Source organism: Hipposideros armiger, unplaced genomic scaffold (assembly GCF_001890085.2).
Source record: "Hipposideros armiger isolate ML-2016 unplaced genomic scaffold, ASM189008v1 scaffold_282, whole genome shotgun sequence".
Classification (NCBI taxonomy): Eukaryota; Metazoa; Chordata; class Mammalia; order Chiroptera; family Hipposideridae; genus Hipposideros; species Hipposideros armiger.
This window is the reverse complement of record NW_017731632.1, coordinates 1844038-1849841: the sequence shown is the minus strand read 5'-3', so window position 1 is coordinate 1849841 and position 5804 is coordinate 1844038. Positions and strand designations below refer to the sequence as shown.

The 5804-nt window shown below is 43.8% G+C and overlaps 1 protein-coding gene across 1 annotated transcript in view; it reads left to right on the top strand.

Moving 5' to 3' along the window:
* Positions 1-2873, top strand: part of IDUA (alpha-L-iduronidase) — a 21208-nt gene extending 18335 nt beyond the window's left edge. Inside the window, exon 15 of the transcript XR_002125690.1 lies at positions 2453-2873. The gene's annotated coding sequence lies outside the window, so the exon portion shown is untranslated. The remainder of the gene's footprint in view (positions 1-2452) is intronic.
* Positions 2874-5804: the final 2931 nt, after the last annotated feature.

The window sequence follows — 5804 nt, the reverse complement described above, 5'->3', positions numbered from 1 at the left end:
TGTGTGTGTGTGTGCGCGCGCGTGCGTGCGTGCGCACGCGCGCTGGGTCTTGTTAAAACTCAGGTCTGACGGCTGGGAGCTCACGTGGTGAGCAGTGGGGTTGGAGCTGCAGGCTAGGGTGAGGCCAGTGCCCAGTCTCCTGGCCTTCAGCTACACTCGCAGGGGCTCAGCCGGTCGCAGGTGGCTGTGTCCATCACCGCACATTGTCTGTGCAGTGGTTTGTCCTGCCAGCACCATCCGCGAGGCCTAGGGCTCCATCATGGCCGCGCTGGGGGCCCACCGCCTTTGGGTTCTGGAGGCAGAGGAATGGCCCAGGCGCAGATGTGACAGGCTTTCCACAGGGCAGGGGCCCTGCTGAGGGCCTTCTGCCCATCAGTGCCCATGTCCTTCCTGTGTCTCAGGGCGACCCTCCTTTTCTCAGCTCACAAGGGCCTCGGTGGGGACCAGCCTTCCAGCACAACAGCGTGGAGCCCCTGCCCCAGGGGCCTTCAGCTCTCAGTACCACCGCCTCTTCCCTTTCAGGGGACAAGGAGGGACACCCAGTCCTCACAAGCACTGCTGTTGCCATAGCAGCCATCCCCTTGCTGAGGTGTAACTGACACAATAAAGTGCACTATTTCAAGCATACAATTTGATCAGTTCTGACACGTTTACATGATGAAACCATGACCACAATCTACAATAGATAGGGAACATTTCCATCATCTCACGCCTCCCCCCACCCCTGCCCCAGGCAACCCCAGGCCCGCTCTCTGTCCCTCGATCACTTGGCTTTTTCTAGAATGTTATACAAATGCCGTCACACCGCGTGCACCTTTTAAACTGACTTCTTTCACTCACATAATTAGTTTGAGGTTCCTCTGTGTTGTTGAGAGTGTTAATCACTCACTCCTTATTGCCGACTGGGCCCCACGGGATGGGTGTACAACAGTTGGTTTGTCCATTTGCTTGTCCACAGACATCTGGGGACTTGCCAGCTTGGGGCTCCTCCAAAGAAAGCTGCTGTGAGCAGTTGCGCACAAACCTTCGTGGGGACACGTGCCTCCTCTTGTTGGGTAAATACCTAGGATGGAATGACAGCAGCCTAGGACCTGGTTAGGTGTGTGCTTAGCTGTTAAAGACCCTACTGAGCTCTCTCCCAGAATGGCTGGACCATGTGCCAGTCAGCAGCACCAAGTGACAGCCCCGCCTGCACCCCTCACCCTGCTGAATTACATTTCATGCTTGTGTCTTGCCACTGTGCTAAGTGTGAGAATACAAAAGGTGCCAAAAAAATGGATACACATTTTAAGAAAGGAAAAAACTGTACTAAAATTGTAATACTCAATATCTACTGATAACATAAGATGAATACAAGTCACATTTGACTTCTGCAATTACAAGAGGTTCTCAAAGGGGTTACCATCAGTGTAATTTTAATATTGGGTTGTTGGAAAAGTCATGACATATTTTTTGTATGTTTTTCATTGCAAAAATGCATCATGACTTTTCCGAAAACCCAATAGTTTTTCCCTTCCTTTTTTTTTTTTTAAGATTTTATTGGGGAATTGGGGAAGGGGAACAGACAAGTTGCTGTCCTTTTGATCTTCAGTCTAGTTGTGGAGGACATCGCTTCACTGGCTCATGTTAGTATTGTGATCATTGCGCTCTTCCCAGGTGAGGCAGTGGTCACCGGCCATTGGATGGCTACTCACGGCTCACGAAAGCTCATGCTGGCTACCGGCCAGCCCCACTGCAGCCTACGCTGTCATCAGCGATGCAAGGCAGCCCAGGTCCAGGTTGAGCTGTTGTTCACCATCTTAGCTGTAAAGGGTGCAGCGTCACTGGCCTTCATGTGGGATCTGAACTGGGGCCCTGCTGCTCAGAGCTGGTGTCCCAAGCCAAATCCTAAACAGCACACCACTCGGCCGGCCCTCCCTTTCTTAAAATGTGTCTTCAGGGCCAGCTGAGTGGCTCAATTGGTTAAGAGTGTGAGCTCTGAGCAACAGGTTTGCCGGTTCGATTCCCACATGGGCCAGTGAGCTGCGCCCAAGCTGAGCTGCTGCCGAGCTGCCAACACTGGCAGGATGGCTCAGCTGGTGAGAGCACGTGCTCCTAACAACAAGGTTGCCAATTTGACTCCTGCATGGGATGGTGGCTACACCCACCCTCAACTAAGATTGAACGCGGCACCTTGAGCTGACCTGCTCTGAGCTGCCAACGGCCGGATGGTGACTGGACTTGGAGCTGAGCTAGCTGCGCCCTCCACAACTAAGATTGAAGGACAACAACTTGGCTGTTTCCCTTCCCCAATTCTCCAACACTGCTCCCCTTCCCCAATTCCCCAATAAAATCTTAAAAAGAAATGTGTCTTCCCCAATTCCTCAATAAAATCTTAAAAAAAAATGTGTCTTCATTTTTTTGCACCCTCTGTATTATTAGTTGAGCGCCTTTTTTCTTGTTGATTCTGCAGTATTTTCTACATAGGTGAGCCTGTCGTTTACCAATTGGAGCGTTGTGCTCATTTCCTTCCCATCTGTGCTGGCTGAACCTCCAGCCCAGCGCTGGACAGAGCAGAAAGCGCGGCTCGTTCTGCTTCTGATTCGGGGCAAGTGTTCATCTTTAACAGCTCGGTGTGATGTTGCCGTAAATGTTTATCAGGCTGGGAAAGTCCTCAGTGCCTAGTCGGCTGAGAGCTATTTGTTTAAAAATCAGGAATGGGTGTTGGGTCCTGTGCAATGCCTTGTCTACATCTATTGAGATAATTGTATGGTTTTCTTTCTGTCAACATAGAAAGTCACATTGGTTGGTTTTCATGTGTTAAGCCAGCGGTTCTCAACCTTCCTGATGCCGTGACCCCTTAATACAGTTCCTCATGTTGTGGTGACCCCCAACCATAAAATTATTTTCGTTGCTACTCTATAACAGTAATTTTGCTACTGTTATGAATCGTAATGTAAATATCTTTTTGTTTTCCGATGGTCTTAGGCGACCCCTGTGAAAGGGCCGTTCGACCCCCAAAAGGGTCGCGACCCACAGGTTGAGAACCGCTGTTTAAGCCAACTTTGCATCCCTGGGATGAACCCCACCTGATCATGACGCATCTTCCCTTTTGTAGACTGTTGGATTTCATGAACTAAAATTAAAAATGTTTTGCACCAGGTTCTGTCCAGCAGTGTCTGTTCTTGGCCTCAGGGCCATGGGGGCCTCATGGTGTGAGTTGGGGGGTCTGCCTTCCCTTTCCTTTCCTGGTAGTGTTTGTGTAGAATGGGTTTTAGTTCCCTCTCCAGTGTTTTGTAGAATTTCTCAGTGAAGCCCGCTGGGCCTGGTATTTTCTTTGGGGGGAGGTTTTTAACTAAAAATTCAAATTATTTAATAGATATAATAAGGTTACTTATTTCTTCTAGAGTAAGCTTTGGTATTTTTTTGTTTTTCAATGAGCTGTCCGTTTCATCTAAAGTGTCAAATTTATTGGCACTAAGTTATACATAATATTTCCTGCTATTCTTTTAAAGTGTAGAATCTGTAGCAATGTCACCTTGCTTATTCCTAAATCAATAATTGTGTCTTCTCTTCTTTTCTCCAGATCCATCTGTAGGTGATTGATCGATTTTATTGATTGAAGACCCAGCTTTTGGTTTTATTATTTTTCTTTATTGTTTTTCTGTTTTCTATTTCATTGATTTCTAATGTAGTCATTACTCTTTGCCTTTTTCTATCTCATTTGGGATTCATCTGTTCTCATTTTTTCTAGTTTCTCTGGATGGAATCTGAGCTCGCTGACTGGAACCCGTCTTCTCTAAACAGTACAGGTGTTTAGTGCTATAACTCTAAGTACTGCTTTACCTGCATCCCACAGGGTTTCATACGTTGTCTTTCCATTTCCATTCAGTTCAAAATAATTTTTAATTTTTTTTTGGTGTATTCTTCAATCCATGGGAAATTAAGAAGTAGGTTGTTTGGTTTGCAAATATTTGAGGCTTTGCCAGATTTCTGTTAGTGATTTCTAATGTAATGCCAACGTAGTCAGATAACATTCTTTGAATGACTTGAATTATTTTAAATATTGAGACTTATGGTCCAGAAATGTTGGCCTGTTCTATATAATATCAATTAGGCCACATTAGTGGATGGTATTGTTCTAGTTTTCTGCATTCCTAGTGTTTTCTATCCCCTTCTTGAATCAAATAGCGGGAGAGGAGTGTTGAAATCTCTGAGTATAATCATGGATTTACCCACTTCTCCTAAACAGTTTTGCTTCATGGGTTTTTATTATCTGTTGTTAGGTGCATACAAATTTAGGACTGTTATGTCCTTTTGACGACTTTACCAGTTTGTCATAATGGAATAATCCTGTTTCTCTCTGGTCTTGCTCTGACACCTACTTTTTCCCATATTAATGTAGCACCCCAGGTTTCTTTTGAGAGTGTTTAGCATGGTGTATATTTTCCAATCCTTTTACTTGTAACCTGTTGTGTCTGTATTTGAAGTGTGTTCTGTGTAGGCAGCATATAGTCGAGTCTTGCTTTTCTACTCAGTCTGCTAAACTCTGCCTCTTCACTGGGATGTTTGGGTCATTTACATTTAGTGTGATTATTGATATGGTTGGGTTTAAATCCACCATCTTGATATTTATCTTTTATTTGTCGCTACTGTTTTTTTCCCCTCTTTTTTTGCTTTCTTTTGGATTATGTTTTAAAAATTATTCCATCTGTCTCTTTTGTTGCCTTATTAGCTACAATTCTTTGTTAGGTTATTTTAGTGGTTGCATTGGGATTTAATACTGTACATTGTTAACCTGTCAATGTCTATTGTAAGTGATATCATACTATCTCTTAATCAGTAAAAGAAACTTACAGGGCTGGCCGAGTGGCTCAGTTGGCTAAGAGCTCGCTCAAGAGTTTGAGCTCTGAGCAACAGCGGTTCGATGCCTGGCCCGAGCTGAGCTGCCGCTGAGCTGCTGCTGAGCTGCCGCTGTTGGCAGGATGGCTCAGCTAAAAAAAAACAAACAAAAAAAAACAAAGAAACTTACAGCAAGCACTATATTTTCATTTCCCCTCTCAGCCTTTGTGCTCTTGTGGTCATACATTTATTTTTACATGATATAAACCTCACAATACATTGATTTTATTTTTTCTTTCAACAGTTGATTATCTTTTAAAGAGATTTAAATAATAAGAAAACCATTTTTATAGTTACTCGTAATCGTTTCTTCATTTCTTGTTGCAATGTCAGGTTTCTGTTTGGCCCCATCTTCCTTCTGCTCAGAGGATGTACTTTAACATTTCTTGTAGTGTAGATTTGTTACTGTTTAATTCTTCCAGCTTCTTATGTCTGGAATAGTCCTCATTTCACCTTTGTTTTCCAATGATATTTTTGATAGTAAAGAATATAGGTTGATGGGGTTTGTTTTTTCAGCATTTTAGAGCTATTGCTCCACTGTCCTCTCACTTGAATTGTTTTCATTCAACAAGACAGCAACAAAACAGCCTTTTCTTTGTTCCTGTCTACAAAATGTTTCTTTTTCTCTCTGGATGCTTTAAGCCATTCCCTTTATAATGGTTTTCAGCATTTTGAGAGTGATAGACATGCCTTGGTGTAGTTTTCTTCATGTTTCTTGCACTTAAGTTTTGTTGAACTTTTGGGAACTGTGGGTTTATGTTTTTCATTACATTTTGAAAAATTCTGGCCATTTTTTCGTAAAATATATTTTCTTTTCCACCTCTATCGGCTTTCCTTGGGGCACTTCAATTCCACTTGTATTACATCACTTGATGCTGTCCCACAACTGACTGATGCTGTGTTCATTTCTTTCCAGTCATTGT